This window comes from Pseudophryne corroboree, chromosome 7, assembly GCF_028390025.1.
Source record: "Pseudophryne corroboree isolate aPseCor3 chromosome 7, aPseCor3.hap2, whole genome shotgun sequence".
NCBI classification, from domain to species: Eukaryota; Metazoa; Chordata; class Amphibia; order Anura; family Myobatrachidae; genus Pseudophryne; species Pseudophryne corroboree.
Genome location: NC_086450.1, coordinates 395,334,639 through 395,359,772, shown reverse-complemented (window position 1 = coordinate 395,359,772; position 25,134 = coordinate 395,334,639). Strand labels below are relative to the sequence as shown.

General features: G+C 50.0%; 1 long non-coding RNA gene across 2 annotated transcripts in view; it reads right to left on the bottom strand.

Moving 5' to 3' along the window:
• LOC134943773 (uncharacterized) overlaps nucleotides 1-23,915 on the bottom strand; it is a 107,960-nt gene extending 84,045 nt beyond the window's left edge. For both annotated transcript variants that reach the window (XR_010181743.1, XR_010181744.1), the window contains exon 1: nucleotides 23,721-23,915. This is a non-coding gene — a long non-coding RNA (uncharacterized LOC134943773). The remainder of the gene's footprint in view (nucleotides 1-23,720) is intronic.
• Nucleotides 23,916-25,134: the final 1,219 nt, after the last annotated feature.

The window sequence follows — 25,134 nt, the reverse complement described above, 5'->3', positions numbered from 1 at the left end:
CAGGGGGCACAGCGACGGGGCACAAGTACTGGGGGCATAGCTATAGGGGGCACAACTACTGGGGCAAATCTACTGGGGGGCAGAGCTACAGGCGGTACAGCTACTGGGGGCACAGCTACGGGGGCAAATCAACTGGGGGGCACAACTACTTGGGGCAAATCTGGGGGCACAGCTACTGGGGGCATAACTGTGGCCACGCCAATCCCCTATGAAGCCACGTCGCTATTTTTTGCCGTGTGCCTCCGGCGCGCACTAACTGTTTTACCGCGGGGGGCGGGGCAAAGTGGAAACTTTCACAATGGGCGCCACAAGGTGTAGAACCGGCCCTGGCCATATAATACAGCTCACCAAGAACCTTTGCAATCTGGTGGACCATTATGCAATAGATAACACCTATCCTTGGGTATCATTGCCTATTTCAGTATAGATTGTAAGCTTCCGAGCAGGGCCTTCCTACCTCTATGACTGTCTGTTTCCAGTTGTAAAGTGCAACAGAATTTGCTGCGCTATATATATAAAAAAAGGCGTGGTCTCATGGGAAAGGGGTGTGGTCACACAAAAGTATCAATACTATGCCAACGGGGGACAATACCAGATCTGGCAAGGGGGGTTCCTGGAAAGGGCCAACCATTCTACCTAGCGCCACCTCAGCCTCCACCTTCTGGCGGAGCACGTCCGGAAATTCCCTGGCTGAGCGCAGGTTCGTACCCGCCCCGGGACCCACCCACCCATGTATAGGCAAGGGGAAGCCCGACGCGAATCCAGAGTGTAAGAATTGGGCGTCCGCCGGCCGCGGGTACCGTCGCAGCCAGGGAAGGAGTGCCCGAAGTCTAATTGGGGTGGGGGCTGTGGCCAACGCCAGAGGCCACGGGAGCGCGACTCTGCCGGGTCTGCGGTCCGGAAGTCCCTCCGGCCCCAGGACTGGGACAGTCCTTAATCCCGTGGCCCCCACCACATCGGATATAGGAGTGACGAAAATGACAGCGGCCGCCTAAGTCGCATTGGGCATTATTAAAAGCGAAGTATTTTCCATGTCCCGCGCGCCCTGAACCGCCGCGAAAGCCGGCAGAACGAGAGGCAGGACGCTTAGCCCACCTCCTCGTCATGCCGCTTTCCTCAGCGCCGGCCGAACCCTGGGTCAGTTCCGAGCACAATTCCACATCTTTCTTACCGAAGTTATAGATCTGCCGCCCGTGTTGTTTTCGCCGAAAATCCTCATCATAACGACGCCAGGCCGACCCTTTATACTTATGGTACAGAACATGTATGAGGAATTGATATCGCACTATGTTCATATGTTCGTCCGGGCGGGTCTCTAGGTAACATGCAGCAAAGATCAACATGCATCGTACCCAATTCGGGTAGGAGCGCAAAACGTCCTCGCTGCCCTGCCCCTTTTTCTTAGCTGAAAGTAAGGCTTTCCGATCGTCACTAGTAAGAGCGAAAATATTCACATATTGGCCCTTACGGATCCGGTCCCGGACCCGGGGCCTAAGACCACGTTGCACCGCCGTATTAGCGCAGTGCACGGTGTCCGATTCCACCGAGACTTGGGAGGCGGACGAGGTTGAATACCGACGATCGCGCCGTCTGCGACACTTAACCCTGTGCAAGCCGCCGTCAGAGGAGGACAGGCCCCCCGAAGACGGGGAGGCAAGGGAAGAGTCCATGTACCGACGCCTGCGGCTGCACCTGCGGCTGCGCCTGCTGCGCCTGCTGCGCTTGCTAGAAACCCTACGCACACTGCTGCCGATGCTAGAGGAGCTGGAGGAAGTACCCGATCCCAAGCCGCTACGGGGTGTAACCGCGCTCACCCGGGACCAGTCGGGGTCCGATGAAGACTCACCTGCACGAGAGGGAACACCGTCCGTCCCAACGGCCACCGGACGACTCGCGGATGCACCGACAGACTCCATTTCTGACCAGACATCCGCGGCTGGGGAGACAAAAGAGACATGGTTCCCCTGCTCCCCCACCGGGCTCGCCGCAGCCGGGAGCGGTGCAGGCGGGGGAACCGTCGCGCCAGAGGACAGAAGCGGGGCAAGAGCATGCGCAATGCTATCCGCCACAGAAGCAGCGGGCCGACCAAGTCCCCCGGGTACGGAGGATAACAAGGGCGCCACCGCCGACACAACAGCTGCACAAATGGCGGACAGAACGGTGGTGTCCACCAAGGGTGCAGCCGACGTGGCGGGCGTAGGAAAATCAGAGCCGCCACGCGAGTCATGCTCTCCACGGGAGGATCGTAAACTCCCCGTTGGGAGCAAGGACCCGGATGATCCCTCACTGTCGGGCGTCAGGGTATCGCCGTCCCGCTGCGATAAATCCCGCGCCAACCGCCTACGCCGCGATCTCCTCCGATCCCGAGCATTGGCCACAGGATGAGAAACCGAAGAGTCGTCGCTACTGGAAGGAGGAGGCGCAACGTTGGAATGTGACCCGTCCGCTGCAACATTGGCAGGAGACGACCGGACACGGGGAGGGGCGGAACGGACGCCCCCCGACGGCGCACCCCGCCCCCTGATGGGGTGAGTGACACCGGTCGGAGCCGCATGGCCATGGGCAGCGGCAGCAGCGCCATGCGCCAGGCGAGGTACCCTGGAAGGGGGGGGTGCTCCGGGGAGAGGCCCGGTGGGCCGCACAACCGCGGGCGGACGCAGAACGCCCCCGCCGGACGGGCCCCGCCCTATCAGAGACAGGTAAAGGGGGACGCGCAGTAGAGTGGCGGGGGCGACGCCCCGCCCTGTCGGGGGAGGGCGCAGGCCGGACCTGACTGGGTGAAGGGGAGGGCCGAACAGAGGGGCCAGGCCTCATCTGGGACCCCCAAGTGACAGGGTCAACTGTGCCACGCGCGCGCTGCCTGGACTGTACAGGTCTGGCAGCCGCACGACCCCCCTCCCGCCCACCAACATCAGCAGAGTCCCCCTCCAGGAGAGGATCAGGCCGCTGATCCGCGGGCCGGGAGCTTCGTCCCGGCCCCACGTGATCAGAGCAGCCGTGGGTAGCGAGCGGCGGGCTCAGAGACGGCAGGACACCATCCCTGGCTGTGCGCCGCGTACGTCCCCGGCCACCCAGCGCTCCGTTCCCCGCCGCGGCTAGCAGCGGGAATGAAGAGCGCAAGCGCGGGGGAGCCCGGGCGGGCGGCCGAGCCCGGCCGCGCGCGCCCCGGGTCTCCCGTACGGCAGCCGCAGCATTCCTTCCCCGTGCCGGCTGGACATCAGACGCGTCCAGGAGCCGGGCGGGGAGGCCAGCGGCGTGGCTGGGACGAATTCTAGCGGCCATAAGGCGGGTCTAAGTAGGCGCAAGAGATCAGTTTAAGAACAAGAGAAGCAAGGATAGGAAAGGGGTGAATATAAGAAAAGAGTAGAGGGGATACAAAGGGTAAAGCACAGAGGAAAGGGAGAGAAAAAAGTTAAATGGGATGTGAGCAGGATGAATAAGGAGAAATATAACGAAATAGGAGCAATACTTGCAGTTCTCACGAAAAGAGCTGGAAGAGAGGCAGGAAGTATCCTGTCAGCTGCATATATGCATGACAGGCCAGCCCCCTCTCCATGATCCAGCCAATAGACCCCCGGCCCTCTCTCTACGTTCCTCCCAGCAAAAAACATTAACCCCTCACAGGCCAAGGTGATGCCTTGAGCGGCGCTGCGGAGGCCCAGACGGTGCGTTTATGCCGCTATGGTCACATTATGTTCCCTTCGCGGTCTTTCTAATCATTTTTATAGCAAAACACTGGAGTAAAAAGTCTATGGTAGGTGAAGCAGTGCCTCACCTGGTTAACTTTTTCGCACATCTCTGATCAAAACTCACCAAATTTCCAGGAGTTTATACTGCTGTACCTGTGTATAATGCCCAGATGTACCCTTTGGCTCATATATTGCATTTAAATCTGGCTCTGGGGCTAGCCAGTGCCTCCTGAGCCATTTAGCTCACCGCACGTCCCTGAGTAGCAGTGCCCCTTACATTATGCCCACAGTAGTAGTGCTCCTTACACATTATGTCCATAGTAGCAGTGTCCCTTGCACGTTATGCCCACAGTAGTAATGCTCCTAACTAGAAATGTGCGGTGGACACTTTTCAGGTTTTGGGTTTGTGTTTTAGATCTGGATCTCCGCTCGTGTTTTGGATCTGGATTGGTTTTGCCAAAATCACCCTTTCAGGTTTTGGTTTTGGATCTGGTTATTTTTTGAAGAAAACATAAAAACTGCTAAAATCACAGAATTTGGGGGTAATTTTGATCCTACAGTATTATTATCCTCAGTAACATTAATTTCCACTCACTTCCAGTCTATTCTGAACACCTCACACCTCATAATATTTGGGGTCATTCTGAGTTGATCTCTAGCTGCCGTTCACAGCGTAGCGATCAGGCTAAAAAGCGGCACTTCTGCGCATGTGTATGGGACGAAATGCGCACGCGTGACGTACTTTCTCAACAAACAATGCAGTTTCACACAAGGTCTAGCAATGCTTTTCAGTCGCACTGCTGGCCGCAGAGTGATTGACAGGAAAGGGGCGTTTCGGGGAGGTAACTGACCGTTTTCAGGGAGTGTGTGTAAAAACGCAGGCGTGTCAGATACAAACGCAGGCGTGCCTGGGAAAACGCGGGCATGACTGGCCGAATGCAGGGCGTGTTTGTGACGTCAAATCAGGAACTAAATAGTCTGAACTTTGATCGCAGGCTAGGAGTAGGTCTGGAGCTACTCAGAAACTGCTCGAAAAATTTTTGGTGCCATTCTGCGATCCTTTCGTTCACACTTCTGCTAAGCTAAGATACACTCCCAGAGGTCGGCGGCTTAGCGTTTGCACGGCTGCTAAAAGCAGCTAGCGAGCGAACAACTCAGAATTGTTTTTAGGCCAAAAGGTTGCACTGAGGTAGCTGGATGACTAAGCTAAGCGACACAAGTGGGTGGCACAAACACCTGGCCCATCTAGGAGTGGCACTGCAGTGGCAGACAGGATGGCAGTTTTAAAAACTAGGCCCCAAAAAGCACATAATGCAAAGAAAAAAAAGAGGTGCAAGATGGATTGTCTTGGGCCCTCCCATCCACCCATATGTTGTTTAAACAGGACATGCACAGTTTAATAAACCCATCATTTCAGCGACAGGTGGTCCCCATGGAAAAAGCTTGCCAAGTTCTCAGAATCATAGCTAGCTACAAACATATCACCTCCTTCTTTGATGACTTTTCACATTATGAGAAGAGGCAGGAAGAAGAGGACAGTGTCAAGAAGGCGATTAAAAATTAGAGAGTCACACGCAATCAGGAACAACGCACAGGCTTTCACTCCACTCCTATATTGGTGTGGAACAGAGAGGACATCAACCAAGCAAATATATAATTACCACATTACTGGACAAACTGAAAAATAAGGGGCCAAAGCCTCCAAATTTATACCCCCTTGTCCATTTTCAGGAATTAAGATAATCTCGGATTTAATGCTGGGATGCAAATAAACTGGTGTATACCACAGGATCAAGATTGGATATTTTCCCCTCCGCGGAGTCTGGAGACTTATTTTGAAAATCTCATGGGTGTCTTTTTTTCCATTTTTTTTATTGCATTTTTATTTACATATTTTGTGGCAGATACCTTATTTTTTTTCCACAGCTTCCAGTTACTCGCATGTGAGCATATCTGTGTGTCCCAGTTACACGCATGTGAGCATACATGTGTGTCTTGTTTATTTTTTTCATATTTAATTTTTAAATAAAGCAGCCCCTTAAATATTTTAGCAGCCCCTCCTGAGCCCCCACAGTTCGGGTGGGTTCAGTACAGTACTAAGCAGGACTGTACTGTACTGCTTAGTAGTAAGCAGGACTGTGCAGTGAATTTTTTGTTATTGAGCCCCTGCCCTAGTTGAGCTTACCACTCTACAGTCCAAAATCATTTCATACTATAAGTAGGACTGTGGGAGGAAGCAATGCTAACCTTTGTGCCCACAGCATGCCTCAGTCTGGTAAACTAGACATCTTTCTGGCTGTAAGCCACCATGAGACTCCATACTGGGCCTTATTCAGTAACTGTTTGTGCCTCACAGGAGCTCCTGGCCCATCTAGTGCTGCATTGCAATGGAAAGCTGATGCAATGCAAGACCACTAAAACTCTATTCTTCTAACACTGCGAGGTCTTGCGATAACCCTACGCAGCCCTTAGGAAAAGAACCCTGTACAACAAATGTGCATCTTGTGAACAAATAATCCCAAAATGTGGAACATCAATAACAAATCAAAATTAAGGTTGACTAATTGGAGCCATTCGAGTGAGTCCCTAACATTAAATAATTCCACCTTTGCGGCTATGTTTTCACAAATCTGTTTGTGATGTTGAAGCTTGTTTCATATTCTGCTCTAGGCTTTAATTTACACCTAGGAACAAGTACAGCAGCACCCCTCGAATTATACGGCAGCACTTTTATTTTAACAGCAGCACCCCTGTATTTTTACAGCATACAGGACCATTGTACTTTTATTTTAACAGTAGCACCCCTGTATTTTTACAGCATACAAGACAGGGCCAGTGTACTTTTATTTTCAAACATAAACAAAAAATTGAGAAAACCACTTAACCACTTATTTTCACAGCGCCCCTGTATTTTTACAGCCAGCACCCCTGTATTTTCACTGCATACAGGAGGACAGTGCCCCTGCCCATGTACAACACAGTGACAGCCAGGACAGCAATACCGATGTACAGCTGCAGCACCCCTAACAGCTCATGAAACACCACAGTGACAGGAACAGCACCCCTACAGAGTGCACACTGACCTCACCTGACGCCACCACCCACGGAGAGAGACAGAGGTCCGTCTCCCTTACTCTCCAAGTCCAGAGTGAAAATGGCGTCGACGCGCGGCTCCTTATATGGAATCCAAAACCTGCAAGAATCCGACAGAAGGATGATCACGTTTTGCCTCATTCTGGTTTCCGAGTCTGGCGCGAAGTCCCAAGCCCGACTCGGATTCTGGCTTAGAACGTGATGTTCTGGAAGAGGGGTTTCAGTTCTCTGAGAACCGAACCTGCTCATCTCTACTCCTAACCAAAGGGCACAAAGAGACCTGGGTCTAATGCTCAAAGTCACTTTTACTTGTGGCACGGACTCTCTACCTGCCTGACATGCCCCACAGACCTGAAGTCTGGTTGCACCTACGGGCCTAATGCCACACACCTGGTGATCTAGGGAGGGGGTAAATCACAGGTGGCCAAAGCCACTGGGATAGGCTGCAATGGGGAGCTTTGTTTAGCTCTTTGCTTCCCACCACTTTTAGCACTCTCCGGTCCTCATCTTCTTTCTATTGCCGCTGGCGCAGCCTAACTATTGACGCCGTCTTCTGGCTTCTTTCTCTGGAGCTCTTCAGTCTTTACCTGAACTGTGAACTGAATTTAGCTTTGCTCAATCGGCGTCTGTCATGACACTGATGTGGCTGTTTTTGATTGGCTCACGACTGGCACCTAGTTCAAATTGCCCTTATTGCCCTATTGCCCTATTGGCACTCGGTCCACTAGCCGTGATTGGCTCCCAATTGGTACCAAATTTAAACACTTGCTTGCCCAGTGCTCTGAAAATAGAGACAGAGGTGGCGGCTGACATCATCCCCTCTGTTATGGCCCTGCGATTGAATTATGGCCCTGTGGATGAGTACAATTTTATGGTCAGAACGTTCATGGAAAATGCAGGCCGCAACCCAACTTATGCAATACATCAGTCAATTATGATGAAATATTCCTCTCCTTTCAAGCAGCCAAGAGAGACTGTAAAGGTCTCCAAATGCTTTTTAGTCTCAGAGATTTCAGTGAATATCCCTCGGCACAATTCCGGAAAATAGAAAGGAAGAAACAATATAGTGTAACATGCTTCAGATCATCAAGATAAATTGCCAATTTTCCAAATTGTAACCTTAATTGGGTTTTTTCTATCTTTTGTGTACTGCAGCCACTCCACCTATCCTACAAAGCAGTCATTTCAATGGGTAGCTTAGTACAGCAATTTTAAAAGCCCATCAGAGACTTCAGTTAGTGTAATAGTATTATTTAATTTAGAAAGAAGTAGTTTAGTAGTGTGATATTGAAACATTTAAAATATTATAATAAAAAGAGGTGCATTTACAGGATAAACATGGATATCAGGGTTGTAGTGATAAAGTTATAATCTGATTTGTGATATCAGAAGTAGTAGAAAGATGTTTTTGGTGTTTTCTCCTGAGGTACCCTTCTTACAATTGAAGCCAATTGATACGCTTTTCATGAACAGCTGTTTACTTCATCACACATGTTGAAACAGGAGTACGCTACTGTGCTTACTCCAGGCTTCCTGTTCTCCAGGGAGGCTTCATGCCCTATCCCAAGATGGTCACAGAGATCTCTACTCAAAATTTGTCTTTTACTGTGTAATGCTGGGTACACCTACAGATATAACTGCAGATCAATTAATCTGCAGATATATCTAAAGCCGGATCGGGCAGTGTGCTTGTCACAATCCTGATTAAAATCATAACATTTGGTGACTTACCTCTGCCATCTGTCCTATATCTTGCATGTTTTCTGCTCACTGGGAATACAGCTCTCCAGTACCATGAATTGCCTGAGTGCTGAGTTCTCTGCCTGGGAACTGAGACTTGCTAACAAGCTACATCTGTGCTGATTAACCTTCTGTGTGAATACTGAATTCAGCAAGTCTCTCCATGCTGTGCCTACACAGCATTGTCCATGTTATCATTATATTACATGCCTTCCTGACTACAGTGGTCACCAGATACAGTCTCCGCTGACTCTGCGTCCATTACTACTTCCATATGGTCCCACAAAGTTCCCTCCAAAAGTATCCAATCAGCTGATCTTCCAGGAGCCAATCCGGATTCGCTTTCGCATCATGTGAGCCGTTTATCCACTCAGCTGTAAGCGCTGGGTATAAGTTCCAGGTCTCAGCACGAACAAGCTGTCAGTGCTTTGGTGTCAATCAGCCTGGAGTGAGCTCCAGTATCTCCTGCTGGTAATAGACTCAGTGAAGGTATCATCTATTGCACTTCCTGACTCCCTGGATGATTTAAAGGGCCATCGCTGCCACTATATCCCGGCAGCTCCAGATTCACTTGAAGTCCTCCAGTGATCCATAGGGACTATCCCATATCCCTAGTGGCATCTGCAATTGTCATCTCACGCACTTCCTGACGCCCTGGATGATTTAAAGGGCCATCGCTGCCACTATATCCCAGCAGCTCCAGATTCACTGGAAGTCCTCCAGTGATCCAGAGGAACTATCCTATATCCCTAGTGGCATTTGCAATTGTCATCTCACGCACTTCCTGACTCCCTGGATGATTTAAAGGGCCATCGCTGCCACTATATCCCGGCAGCTCCAGATTCACTGGAAGTCCTCCAGTGATCCAGAGGAACTATCCTATATCCCTAGTGGCATTTGCAATTGTCATCTCACGCACTTCCTGACTCCCTGGATGATTTAAAGGGCCATCGCTGCCACTACATCCTGGCATCTCCAGATTCACTGGAAGTCCTCCAGTGATCCAGAGGGACTATCCTATATCCCTAGAGGCATTAGAGACTCTGCTGGTTCTTGCCATTTTCCAGTTCACCGCTGCACAAGGTAGCGCACCATAGTATCCAGAAAACCTGCCATTGCTGTCTACAACATTGCAGTATCCATTGTGCAGAACCACCGCATCACAGCTACTAGGAAACCAGCAGTGCCGAACACTGCACAGCATACGGAATCCCCATTGCACTACCTCAGCTGCCAGCATCTGGAAACCAGTGTTGCCGACATCCTCAGCTTCATCTGCAAGCATTACAGTCATTCTCTGTGTCGTGTACAAGTATTGCTGACATCCTCAGCTTCGTCTTCAAGTATTGCTGATGTCCTCAGCTTCATCCACAGTCATTGCTGACATCCTCAGCTTCATCTACAAGTATTGCTGACATCCTCAGGTTCGTCTACAAGTATTGCTGACATCCGACCTCAGCTTCATCTACAAGTACTGCCGAAATTCTCAGCTTCCTCTACAGTCATTGCTGATGTCCTCAGCTACGTCTACAGTGACTGTTGATGCACTTAGCTTCGTCTACAGTCATTGCCGTTCTCTTCAGCCTCATCAACAGCTATCATGTTGGTTCCAGCCAGTGATCTGTGACTTTCCTGCATTGCTGATCCTCCCAGCATTCCGTTAACTCACCAGTTCTCATATGACTCTCCATTAGGTGACTACCCAGCTACCCATTGCAATGGTGGCTTCCACCACCAGCGTTCCAGTACCCATAGCTGCTCACCTTTCCTCATAGAGTATACTAAAATAAATAAAAAATGTTGTCTGGGCTTATGTAAAAGCAGCTGAGATAAAAATTATGATTATAGGTTAAAAAACGAGCGCTAAATTATGTGTGTGGAAAGCGAGTGTGGCACCTGTAAAAAAAAGAGTAATGATTAATACTTAGAAACTTCTGTTTACAGCTCTTTTGAGAAATGGTTAGGTTGGTGGTATCCAGATATAGATGTAAAAGTCCGGAATCTAACTGTCCCTAACTTACCCACGGGGATTCCTCAGCTGGACGCAGCGGTGAGAGCCGCAACTCACAAAGCCGGCCACGGACAGCCCTCATAGCGATACCAACGGCTGAGGAATCCCCGTGGGTAAGTTAGGGACAGTTAGATTCCGGACTTTTACATCTATATCTGGATACCACCAACCTAACCATTTCTCAAAAGAGCTGTAAACAGAAGTTTCTAAGTATTAATCATTACTCTTTTTTTACAGGTGCCACACTCACTTTCCACACACATAATTTAGCGCTCGTTTTTTAACCTATAATCATAGAGTATACTGCCTGACTGCCACGTCTGGATGAGCAGATCATTCATTAAGCCAGCGCGATTCTGTCCACTGCGCTCAAGACCGAACCCAGTGTCCAGTACTAGTCCGGGTTCACAAACAAACTCAGCCGTGACAGTGCTGTGCATACACACTGCCCGATCCATTGGGGATTGACCTCATGAACTGGGCGGGCATTTACACACATCCGCCCAGTTCAGCTGACAGTCACCACCGGCTGCTGCAGCTTGTGTACGGGCGGTCGGCTGACTGTCCGCACACACACCAACATGACAATATATCTAATGATATATTGGCCGTCGGCTGTGCAGCAGGGCCGATGCGATATGTCTGTGAACTACGGAGAGAACGCGCAATATATCGGCCAGTGTGTACACACCTTGATACTGTGTAGTGTGACATGGCGGGAGACAGAAGTCTCCTATTTAGCCCTTATGAGAGATGTGGTTATTTACCTGCTATAAACCTTTTTTAGCATCCCTGCGCCACTACCTGTTTGCAGCATACACTCACCGACTAAGGGGGTCATTCCGAGTTGATCGCTCGCTAGCAGTTTTTAGTAGCCGTGCAAACGCATAGTCGCTGCCCACGAGGGAGTGTATTTTTGCGTTGCAGGAGTGTGAACGCCTGTGCAGCAGAGCGCCTGCAAACACATTTTGTGCAAAACAAGACCAGCCCTATAGTTACTTATTCTGTGCGATGATTGTTGCGACAAGTGACACAGTAATGATGTCAGATACCCACCCAGCAAACGCCCGGCCACGCCTGCATTTTTCCAAACACTCCCAGAAAACGGTCAGTTGACACCCAGAAACTCCCACTTCCTGTCAATCTCCTTGCGTTCGGCTGGGCGATTGGAATCGTCACTAGAACCAGTGCAAAACCACAAAGGACTTCGTACCCGTACAATGCGTGTGTGCATTGCGGTGCATACGCATGCGCAGATTAGCCATTTATTTCACTGATCACTATGCAGCGAACAACAGCAGCTAGCGATCAACTTGGAATGACCCCCTTAATCCCCACTCCGCTCAGATTCCACTCCTTCACCAGTGTACATGTAACTGTGAGTACCTGCTATCAATCAATAAATCAACACCAATGATTAAGTAGCAGATCATAGTTTGAGCCATCCTTTAGTATGTGCCTATATAACTCTGCAATATCAACACCTGCACACACAACATTTCCAAGAACACAATATCAGTATTATTAGTGGATTTTATAGTGGTTGACTTGAATTGATTTCTACATCAAAGTTGTCAGTAATACAGCAAAGCTGTTATACATATAATACAGCATATTAAAAGAGCGCAACATTCAAAAATGGTTAATTGAAACATAGACAAAAGTTCCATTTAATGCATTTTGTTTATAAGTGGGTGGCCAATCTGTACTATTCTATGTAAAGGGCCCTACTCACTGGCCGACCCGCCGCCGAGCTGCCCGACGGCAGATACGGTCGACGAGCGACCCGGCGGCGGGGGGGCAGTGACGGGGGGAGTGAAGTTTCTTCACTCCCCCCGTCACGCGGCTGCATTGAAGTGCAGGCAAATATGGACGAGATCGTCCATATTGGCCTGCATGCACAGCCGACGGGAGACCAGCGATGAACGAGCGCAGGGACGCGCATCGTTCATCGCAGGAGTCTCCACACTGAAAGATATGAACGAGTTCTTGTTCATTTATGAACGAGATCGTTCATATCTTTCCAAAAATCGCCCAGTGTGTAGGGCCTATAACTAAACTCTTCATAATTATTCGCCTAAACACTTCAAATAGTGATAATTAATATAAATCGAACATACTTCATATTCCCTCTGATTCAGTTATTATTGTACAACATTTTTCTATAACATTTGTAAGGGTGTTGGTATTCTTCTGGGGAAGCAATTAACAGTCCAGTAATGAGCGCAGCTGCAACTCACATTCAGATTAACGCTGGAGCTGACACTTTGCTAAATTAGAGAACATGGAAAAGATTTAAGAAAAGCAGAGGTGATATGATGCTGTAATAATTATGGTGTATTTATTTGCAGCAGCTTTGCATCTGTAGTCCTTAGCAATGCAAATGCAGGAATAGGTGCATACCAACTCCTACCTACATTTGCGATCGCTTCTCAGATGATAATCGCAAACCATCAGCTTTCTCAGCCTTGCTGTCGCAGTGTGGCTTCCGAGGCCCCCGTTTTCCCCAAAGCGATCCTTCTGAATTAGCCTCCTTGTCCCTAGGTTTTATCCCCTAATCGTTGGTATGTCTCTTAATAGCCAATAATAACTGCATAGAAGGGATGGACAATCAGAGCTCCCAGAATATTAATTTAGAATACAATTAAGGGGGAAGTAAATTACCACGTGAGACAGCATGTACATGCTCTACAGTAGTGATTGTGCCACGACTCCCTTGCTGGTGCCCCCCTGCTAGTGGCTTAACCAGAACTTGTGGGTCCCATAGCAACATATTGAAAGAGCCCCTGTACAGTGATTCTTGAGAGACACCTCTCTGCAGCAGTAATTGATTGTATGCCTCATACTAGTGCCCTAGTTCATTTTCTGAACCATAGTAGTGCCCTAGTTAAAACAGTATTATGCCAAATATTAGTGCCCTAATTTATTTTATGAACCATTGTAGTTCCCTTGTTTACATGATGTCACATTGTAGGGCTGCCAGTACACACTTTGTCACATAGTATCCCCAATTCACATTATGACATACAGTGTCCCAAGTTCATATTATGCCCCATTACATCAGTATTTAGCATGCGGCCCTCCAACCTCTGTGGAACTATACATTCCGACATGCCCTAGCACGGTTTTGCCCGTAGGGCATGCTAAACCTGTAGCAGGGCATGCTGGGATGTATAGTTCCACAGCAGCTGGATTGCTGCATAAGGTATATCCCTGTTCTAAATTGTTCTTATGGACTTTTGTTTTTAAAAACCACTATTAATTATTTCATTCTTTGATGAATTTTCTGTGTGTTCTTATATGATTGATTTTATAGATATTAAAACTATCTTACAATTATTATATTGAGTTTATTCATGTCTTGTTGCCTCTAATTAAGTTTATTAGCGCAATGGGTTATTTAGTTTGTTCACTTTTGTTTTATTTACGATTATTGCAGGTGCAGTAGACAATCTTGGTATGCACCTGTTTGAAATGTGTAATAGTTTTTAGTGTGTCTTCACCACACAATCCAGAATTGCCTCTCTTTCTGAGTCTGTTGTGGCTGTGAATCTAAGATTCCTATTATGACGGGATCTTTAAATCCAGTTTTCATTCCTATTGATGCAGTTTAAAAAAAAAAAAGTTCAATGATTCACAGTTAACTCTCCAGTTGAATAAAACACATAATCTATATGCTGGTGCCACAGGGCCAAGCCTGCACCATGGGTGGTTGAGTTAAATGGAATTTTGTTCGACAAATCTCATGAATAAATTTGTATAACTTGGTGCAAGCTTGGTCCTCATGGCAGTGCTTTGAATTTGTAAATAAAACTGATCTAAAATATAAGAAAATGTTTTCAAAATCGTATTTAGTATATTACAATAAAACTCTGAGCAGACCAAATCATCCTTTGTTTATCCCCGGCATACGAGCGCTAATGCTTATTCTACTTGTGGGGGTTGGGTGGAACACATCAGGTCTGTAATTTATGTATTTCTTACTTCTCTATAATCATACCCATGTACATCTCTGCTGCTTTGGACACAGCTGATTAACCCCTTATTCTGCACAGTATTGATTCCATTAGTTTACAGGACAAGTTATTTTCTGGTTGAATTCTTAAATACAAAACTGCTTCGTTATAGTCCATACCTCTGTTACATTCCCCTCTCCTCTCCCACTGTGTGTTGGGGTCCCACAAGGATGTTTTTTTTAATTTCCTCACTGTACACCTCTTGACTTAGGGAATTCATTCACATATTTGGCCTCTAGTATCACATATACTCTGACAACACCCAATTGTGCCTCTCTGCTGAATTCTCCCCTACTGAACTATTTTGTGTAAACAATTTAAAGACTAAGGGATATATTTACTAAAAGTCAATTTTGGTTGTTTTTTGATCGATTTTGTATTTCAGGGTCTAAATCACACATCTACTAACAGATGATTTCGACACTGTTTAAAAAAAAAAATATGTTAGTAAATGTGGGATTTAGACCCTGAAACAGAAACATTTATCAATATCAATCCAGAATGACCTTAAGTAAATATACTACCAAATGGATGATTTTTGACATATTTCTTTAAAAGGATGTCAAAAAACATCTGTCAGTAAATGTGTGATTTAGGGGCCTATTTATCACCATCCACATGTGATGATGCGGATGTGGTGTGATAAACTCAACCAAACTCGCGCTACGATAATTGAGTACATGTATCAATTATCGCATGTAGGAACAGAGCTTGCAAGCAAGCTCTGGCCCTGCGATGCCCCTCTGCAGCATCACCGGGGTATTTTTTATACAGAATACCCTGAAGTCCTGCTGCGCATGCACTGCCAGTATCCCCCCCCCCCCCCATCGCGACTACCCTGCGCTGGAATAAGCGCCCCCACCCCCAGATTTATACTTACCAGTCCCAGGAGCTGGTGTCCGCTGCTCCAGGAGACTGCCGCTAGCCGGATCCTGCTTCTGTGCTGTGACCCCCAGTGCTGTAAAGTGAGCAGCACATGGAAGACCCGGCGCCCGGCAGCATTCACCGGAGTACCGATCTCCGGCTCCTAGGACTGGTAAGTATGATTTTTTTGTTTTAACTTTTTGTTGTTGTTTTTTTTTTAAAGTGATTAGCTTGTGTGTCCATCGGACACACAGAGCTGAACACTGGCTGCATACCACACAGCTTTCTCTGCCAAGGGCAGTGAAAGCTAGGCAAAAGGCAGCATATCGCAGTCCTGCCCTGTGATCTTGCCAACCTGAGATGCTGTTAATATCACAATGCACACTGCAGAGTTTTTACACATTTTTTTTTTTTAGTAAATTTGGCCACATCGCATTTCCCATTATCAGTATAGGGAATGCGATGTGGATTACTAAAAAAATGACAATTAAAAGGTTTGCATCACCCTTTTTCACATTATTTTAGTAAAAATAATGTCAAAAAATAGGCCCCTTAAACCACAAAATCGATAAAAAATAATAATAATAATAATGGATCCGTCACTGAACAAAAATTGATCAACCTGGACCCAAATCGACTTTTAGTAAATACACCCCTAAAACTCAAATTCCAGTGCTAAATGCACAGTTACAAATAGATGAAATGTATACGAATATGGAGGTACTGTATGTGAGATAGCCCAAAAACAAACTCTGTCTACATTTGCAAATTTTAGAAACAAAAATCTCAAGCATTGGGCAGCGCTGCTCACTAGATGACCGTCAGAAGTTGTTAATAACAATAATATAGGGCCAGATGTATCAAAAGATATATAATATAATAAATATTCACAAAACAAAATATTCACATAAACTATTAAAATATGCAAACATAAGTATGATCTAAATAGTCTGGTCAATTAACTTCCAATATCCAAATGTCCGCACCAAGTGATGCCTAAAGTGAATATTACCATCTGTATAAATGTAGGTTGTCAATTCCTCAGTATTTTCTTATCCAAATGCACACATCTTTTGCCATTTCTTTTATCCACACTTTTGCCATTTCTAGTCATCTCCTGCATTGTGTACCGCAACATCCTGCTATGTGCCATTCCCCTCACCCACCTGAATGTGCTTCAATTCATCTTAAGGGGCCTATTTATCACCATCCGCATCTTGGATGCGGATGTCATGTGATAAAATCGCCAAAACTCGCACTGCGATAACTGATTACATTGCAGGGATGTATCAATTATCGCATGCAGGGACAGAGCTTGTGGTCAAGCTGTGTCTCTGCGATGACACTCCGCAGCATCATCGGGGTATTTTTCTAAAAAATACCGCAATGTCCTGCTGCGCATGTGCCGCCCCCGCCGACATCGCCGCCTGGTCAACCCCCCTCCGTCGCGACTACCCACGCGTGCCGCGGACTCCCCCAGCAGGATAATATACTCACCTGTCTAGGGAGCCAGTCCGAGCTGCTTCTGCTGAGCTGCCGGGCGCCGGATCCTGTGTGCTGCGGTGAGCCACGGTGTTGTAAAGTGCACTGCCGCTTTTCAGTGTCACTTTACTGCACTCGGGTCACATTGCAGCATATGGGGGACCCGGCAGCCGGCAGCGCTCAGCGGAGCAGCGGACACCGGCTCCCTGGACAGGTGAGTATGGGGGTTTTTTTAGTTTTTTTTTTACTTTTTCTTCTTTTTTTAACACTTTGATCAGCTTGTGTGTCCATCGGACACACATAGCTGATTACTGGAGCCCTGGTCCCGCTCGGCTTTCTCTGCCAGAGGCAGAGAAAGCTGGGCAAATGCCTCCCTATCGCAGTGCTGCTCTGTGATCTTGCAAGCCAGAGCTGGCGAGATTATCATAGGGCACACTGCGGTACTTTTTCACATTTTATTTTTAGTAAATCTGGCCAGATCGTATTTCCCATTATAAGTATGGGGCTCACTAAAAAAAAGTGAATTAAAGGGTTTGGAGCAATTTTTTTATGAAAGCTGCTCCAAATGCCCTTTAATACATTCAGGTAATACTAAAATAATGTGAAAAGGGTGTGAAAACACCCTTTTTCACATTATTTTAGTAAAAATAATGTTAATAAATAGACCTCTAAATGTCTCTGTAAAGGTGGGTACACACGGTGTGTTCCCTTCCCTCCTGGGCCGTCTGACATTGTGCATACACACTGTACGATACCGCAAACGATATCGCTCAGTGACGTCACACCGCGGCCGGCCCGTACATGCAGTTTTTGCCGACATAGCCAAAATTGAGCTGCATGTACGGCCGACAGAGGGAGCCGTTAATGACCCCCAATCCCCAGTTACACACAATGGCCGTCTTTTGCGGCATACACACTGCGCAATATTTTAGTCAATATTGCTCAGAAGGGGGGAAATTAGTGATATTGACTGAAATATCGCACAGTGTGTATGCACCTTAAGACTAATTTACCTGTCTCACTGCTACACATCCAGGGGCGGATCCAGAACAAAACGACAGGGGGGGCACCACGATAGGGAAAGGCGGGTGGGGGTGGGAGGGGGGGTAGGTCTTTTGTGCGAACTCCTGGGATGGTGGGTGTGGCCTCACAGGGAATTCTGTACTCACAAGCCACAACCTTATTTCATCACGCTGGGGGCATGGAGTACAGGCTTCTCCATGTCACTGTGCCAGCAGAGCCGGATTAAGACCATGGGGGGCCCGGGGCAGTTAAGACAGTATGGCCCCTAATAAAGAGGTGTATATATATATATATATATATATATATATATATATATATATATATATATATATATATATATACACATACATATATATATATATATATATATATATATATATATATATACATATATACACACACACACATATATATATATATATATATATATATATATATATATATACATACATATACATATATATATATATATATATATACTAGGTGCTTCATCGCGCCCTCTGGGCGCTCTTCACACCGTCGTAAGGGGCTACGCCCCCTTAACCTATGCGTCGGATGGTGAAGGGGCGTAGGGCCTTGCGATGGTGTGAACAGCGGCTGCAGGGCACACTGTACAGAATGCAGTGGGTGTGGGGGGACCGTGGATGGGGGAAGGGATCGGGAGGGGCTGCGGGTGAGGATGTGTGGGGGAGTGGTATACAGAGGCGTTATGGGTTATGGGTGGGGGAGGGGCGGGGGTTGCGCGGGTAGGGGAGGGGCAGGTACAGGGATTTAGCGGATGGGGGGTGCAGTGGGGCCGCGGGTCAGGAGATTCTGCGGGTGGGGAAGGTGCAAGTGCGCTGCAGGTGGGGTAGGGGGTCCGGAAGCAGCGCGCGTGGGGGAGGGGCAGGTGCGGTGGTGTGGCAGATGGGGAGGGGGTCCGGAGGCGGTGCGGGTGCAGTGGGGCCGCGGGTGGGGTAGGGGGTCAGGAGTTGCTGTGGGTGGGGAAAGGGCGATTGCGGGGGATGACTGCGGATGGGGTAGGGTGTCTGTAGATGCTGTGGGTGGAGGGGGGGTCTGTGGTTGGGAGGTTCGGTGGATGAGGGAGGGGCAGGGGAGTGAGGTCCGTGGGTGGGGGAGGGGTGGCGGAATGGCGTGTGGTGGAGAGGCAGGTGCGGGGGTTGCGTGATCCGCTCTGCCAGACATCCCCCAGGCAGCCGGGGAGCCCAGCAGTGTGCGGTGTCCGTGCTCCTGGGTGAGCCCCTGTGCCTGACATTTGCCCCCCACAGCCGCCCCACATGCAGCGGTCCAAACTGGTCACATCAGGCACCTACTGGGAGCACCGGGCGGAGCGCTGTGAGAGGGCTGCAGCGGCAATAGGAGCGCAGTGCATGGTAGTCTCTGTCCTCGCTGGGGCAGGCCGTTGTATAGGCTGCTGTGACAGGCGGTAGAGGAAAGGCACCGGGGCTCAGACGGGGAGCGGGAGTGAGAGCCACTCGGCGTCAGACGGAGAGTCGCCTCCGGGCATCACATCACCGCCGCGGGCCCGGGGTTACGATGGATGCCTCTAGACCGGACCTTGGTCAGAAGACTGGGGACATGTGAGAAGGCGCGTGGTGTGTGGCAGAGCTTCTCCTCATTGTCAGCCGTCACTCATCTGCATAGATTAGCCCACATCTGTGACTCCACCCAGCGTTAGAGGGCCAGGCACAGAGTCACAGGGCTGATATATAGGAGATATTGTGGAAGGGGTACATAGATAGTGGGTGTTGTATAGAAAAGGGTGTGTGTGTGGGGCTGGGCTGAGTGAAGGTGGACGGTGTATGTGGTCTGGGCAGGGTATGAGTTGGCTTAGGGGTGAGGGGTGGGTGAGGGGTTAGGAGGTGTAGTAGTTGGTGGAGTTGTATGTGTGTGTTGTTGGGTGTGTTTGTTGGAAGGTGTCATGGGTGTGGCTTTTCTGCATAGGGTGGGTTGTGTAGGGTATTGTGGTGTGTGGATGGGAGGTTGGAGGGGGGGGGAGTAGGAGTTGGCATGTGTGTGGTTGTGAGACGGGTACAGTTGTGGGGTAATTGTTGTGGTTATGGTTTGACAGATTCCATGGGCTGCTTAGAGAGGGAGGTGGGTGTGCAATAGGGGTAGCGTTGTGTTGTGCGGGATTGTGGAGGGTGTGGAAGGGAATGTGGGTGCTGGAGTGTTATTTTGGAGGTGTAAGTGTGTGTGTGTGTGGGTGAAGTAAAAGTTTTGGGTAGTGATGTATGGTGCTTGCAGAATAGGGTGGGGGTGGGTGCCTGTAAATGTATTGGTGTAGGGGTGAGGGTTGGGGGTGGTGACAGGGTGTGCAGTGTGTGATGGAGTTGTGGTTGTGGGTGTTAGGGGGATGGAGTTGGAGGTATGCATGGTGTGTTGATATGTGCTGGATTGGTGGAGGGTGGTGGGGTTATTTTTGTTGGGGGGTAGGAATGTGTGCATGGAGGGTGTGGCCATTAGGTGAAGGTTTGATGTATGTTTTTTTGTGTGGGGAGAAGCTGGATGGGTGTTGTTTTTGTGGTGTGTGGTTGGCAGGTATTGGGTTATGGTGGGTGTGGGATGTCCTTACGGTGTGTGTGGTGTTTAGGAGAGGGGTGTGGTTGGGTGTGAGTGTGTGTGTAAGAAAGTGTGTTGGCTGTGTGTGTGATTTGTGTATGTAAATGTGGCATACCTCCCAACCTGTAACTGGAGTGAAGAGGGACACTTTAGATATGTGCGGGGGCAGCGTGTGGGGTTGGTCGTGAAAGTGGGCGTGGGCTTGTAAAAAGTGGGGTGGCTTTGTGGTGGTGCAGAGATTGCAGATCATGGCCCCGGTATTTCGTCACAGAGGGGGCATGTTGAGCGCTCTGTGAGCTGCTGGCATGCCCCCTCTCCTCTGTCTCTATGTGCACAGCGTCTATTCAACGCTGCTGTGTTAGGCAGAGCAGTGATTGACAGGTGGCTGCCAACGTCCCAGCCCCCACAATGCGGGACACTGCGATCCGCGGGTGGGACAGCAGGACAGACCCTAAAAAAGGGGACTGTACTGCGGAAATTGGGACAGTTAGGAGGTATGTGTGGTATGATGGTGATAGGGGCAGGTGTGAAAGTGGGTGGGTGATGGGGGTGTAAACATGGTGAAAGTGTAATGTGTATTTTTTTTTGGGGGGGGTGTAGGGTGCGTGCGTGTTGGTAGCAGTGTGCGTGTGTGGTATATGTGGGTTAAGAGGCAGTAGCAGCAGCTGTGGGCTGCTGCCCCCCCGTCCCCCCCCCTCCTCCCCAACCCTGAGATGAGTGGGCTGTGAGGGGAGCCGTGTGCATAAGGGAGGCATGCTCACGGATGGCCATAGGGGGATGGGTGTTGGGGGGTGGGATGGCTGATATGTCGGTGGGGTGGCATCTATGAATGTGTGGCTTATGAGTTGACGCCTGGGGGGGCGGTGTATGGTGCTGGGAGGGGAGGGGTTTTGTGTATGTGGCGGGGGGGGGGGGTTAGGAGTGGCGAGAGGCCTGCCACCGGCAGACAGACAGGCGGGGGTGAGGGAGGGGGCTGTGGTAGTGTCGTTGTTTGCGGCGGTGTGGTGAGGGGGGCTGCCGGAACACTGTGTGGCGGGGTTGGGAGACTGTGTCGGGGTTGTGGTGAGGGGGGGTTGTTATCGGCGCTGTGGTGAGGGGGGCTGACGGAACACTGTGTGCCGGGGTAGGGAGACAGTTTGTGCTGGGGTTGTGGGGAGGGGGGTTGTTATCGGGGGTGAGGTGAGGGGGGCTGATGGAACACTGTGTGCCGGGGTAGGGAGACAGTTTGTGCTGGGGTTGTGGGAAGGGGGGTTGTTATCGGGGGTGTGGTGTGGGGGGTTGATGGAACACTGTGTGCCGGGGTCGGGAGACTGTGCTGGGGTTGTGGGAAGGTGGGGGTTGTTATCGGGGGTGTGGTGAGGGGGGCTGGCGGAACACTGTGTGGCGGGGTAGGGACACAGTTTGAGCTGGGGTTGTGGGGAGGGTGAGTGCACTCTGTCTGGCCGAGGCGTGCATGGGGTGCTGCGGGACCATGCGTCCGCGGGGCGCCTGCAATGTGTCAGATGGTGGAGGGGGTGGGGTGAGTTATGGGCGGTGTGGTGAGGGGGGCTGATGAAACACTGTGTGCGGGGGTAGGGAGACAGCTTGAGCTGGGGTTGTGGGGGGGGGGGGAGTGCGCTCTGTCTGGCCGTGGCGTGCATGGGATGCTGCGGGACCATGTGTCCGCGGGGTGCCTGCAATGTGTCAGAAGGTGGAGGGGGGGGAATGTATCGGCGGTGTGGTGAGGGGGGCTGGCGGAACACTGCGTGGCTGGGTCAGGAGACAGTCTGAGCTGGGGTTGTGGGGAGGGCGGGTGCGCTCTCTGCGGCTGTAGTGTGGATGGGGTGCTGCGGGACTATATGCCCGCGGAACGGCTGCAATGTGTCAGATGGTGCAGGGGTTGTGCGGGGGGGTAGGAGTTATCGGTGGTGTGGTGAGTGGGGCTGGCTGTACAGTGTGTGGCGGGGTCGGGAGACAGTTTGAGCTGGGGTTGTGGGGAGGGGGGGTTGGCTCTGTGCGGCTGTGCTGTGGACGGCATGCTGCGGGACTATGTTCCAGGGGCACGCCTGCAGTGTGTAAGATGGTGCAGGGATTGTGGGGGGGTAATTATTAACGGTGTGGTGAGGGGGTCCGGCAGGACACTGTGTGCCTGGACGGGAGTCAGTTTGTGGTGGGCTTGTGGGGAGGGTGGGCTCTGTGTGGCCGCGACGCGTTTTTAGTGTGTCCGATAGTGGTGGGGGGGGGTCTGCGGTGTGGTGAGGGGGGCCGGCGGGACTCTGTGTGTGGGCGTGCTGTTGCTGGCGTGCTGCGGGCTGTATGCCCGCGGCGTGTCTGTAGTGTGTCAGATGTTGGGGTGGGGTGGGATGGGGGGGGGGAGAGTTATCGGCGGTGTGGTGAGGGGGGCCGGCGGGACTCTATGTGCCGGGACGGGAGACAGTTTGTGTCGGGCTTGTGTGAAGGGTGGGCTCTGTGCGGCCGTGCTGCGGAACTATGTGTCCGCGGCGCGCCTGTGGTGTGTCCGATGTTGCGGGGGGTGGGGGTGGGTGGGAGATTTATCTGTGGTGTGGTGAGGGGGCCCGGCGGGACTCTGTGTGCCTGGACGGGAGACAGGTTGTGGAGGGCCTGTCGGGACGGTGGGCTGTGTGCGGCCGTGCTGTGGACTCAGTGCGGGCGTGCTGTTGGTGGCGTGCTGCGGGGCTGTATGCCCGCGGCGTGTCTGTAGTGTGTCAGATGCTGGGGTGGGATGGGGGGGGGAGAGTTATCGGCGGTGTGGTGAGGGGGGCCGGCGGGACTCTATGTGCCGGGACGGGAGACAGTTTGTGTCGGGCTTGTGTGAAGGGTGGGCTCTGTGCGGCCGTGCTGCGGAACTATGTGTCCGCGGCGCGCCTGTAGTGTGTCCGATGTTGCGGGGGGGGGGGGAGATTTATCTGTGGTGTGGGGAGGGGGTCCGGCGGGACACAGTATGCAGGGACGGGAGACAGCTTGTGGGGAGGGTGGGCTATGTGCGGCCGTGCTGTGGTCTGTGCGTGCGTGCTGCGGCGCGCCTGTAGTGTGTCCGATGGTGCGGGGAAAAAGATTTATCTGCAGTGTGGGGAGGGGGGCCGGCGGGACACAGTGTGCAGGGAAGGGAGACAGCTTGTCCCTCCAACGGCGGCACTCCGAACGTATTAATAAAGCTCAGAAAAACTGCATGACTGTGCAACGTTTCAGCTCATTCATTGAGCTTTTTTCAAGCAGGTAACATGATATAAAATAACTCACCTCGTTTAAATACCCTCCACCAATGCACTAATAGGACGCCGGTCCCTGTTTCCAATCAAACCATACAGCAGCTTAATAAAACTGAAACTTCCTCCCCAAGTAGCACACGCGGACCTCCTGCCCTGCACTCCCGTCCCCACTGCAGCACAGCGGCCACACAGACAGGACAGCTGAGCTGAGCGACGGCTCAGCTGTCCAATAATGTATGAATGAAGCAGCCTGCCGCTCAGTCATTGGCTGGGCACGGAGGCTGCTTCATTCATACATTATTGGACAGCTGAGCCGTCGCTCAGCTCAGCTGTCCTGTCTGTGCGGCTCCCGCTGTAGTGGGGACGGGAGCCGGGGAGCGCAGCACCTCAGATCGGTTCGTAAGAGAGATCCGATCTGTGGTGTGGCAGGGGGAATCGGCGTACATAGTGATCCTAAATGACAGGGGGGGCACGTGCCTGGGTGCCCCCCCCCTGAATCCGCCACTGTACACATCTGATGTTCCATCTCTCACCCTCATATAGACTTCTCTACCGTGTCCAATCAGACCTTGCAAAGCCTTTAAATCTACAGTGTATGAATAATTTCTGAAAACAAAACTTTTTATTACAGTTTATCCTGCTTCAACCTATATTACCCACACTAATGCCTCTTCACAACTTTTGAAAACTTCTGAACAAACAAAAAGGGATTGGCACTGCGCTAACAGAAAGGTGCACTTACTTTACTATAAATGCTGCTCAGGAAAGGAAATGCGGAATCACTACCTAATTCCGCTGTTCAAACTAGAAATACAAGTTGGTTTATTCCCAGCGCAAAATCAGTAAAGATGAGTGACACGTGTATAATAAAAGATAGTGACTTTATTCTAGAAGAAAATTTCATAAGTATATATATCTTATAATATTTAGTATAGGTGCAAGAGTCCTCTGTAATTATCTATGAATAATATACAATGAAAAGCACCATATGGCAGGAACTGTATATGAAATATAAGAATTATAAATGTCAATAAAACACCTATTACCGGTAAACACACAGACAGACTACATAAAACACATACTTATGAAATTTTCTTCTAGAATAAAGTAACTATCTTTTATTATACACGTGTCACTCATCTTTACTGATTTTGCGCTGGGAATAAACCTACTTGTTGAAAACTTCTCTCTGAACATTGGCCCTCATTCCGAGTCGTTCGCTCGGTATTTTTCATCGCATCGCAGTGAAATTCCGCTTAGTGCGCATGCGCAATATTCGCACTGCGACTGCGCCAAGTATCTTTGCTATGAAGATAGTATTTTTACTCACGGCTTTTTCATCGCTTCGGCGATCGTAATGTGATTGACAGGAAATGGGTGTTACTGGGCGGAAACATGGCGTTTTATGGGCGTGTGGCTGAAAACGCTACCGTTTCCGGAAAAAA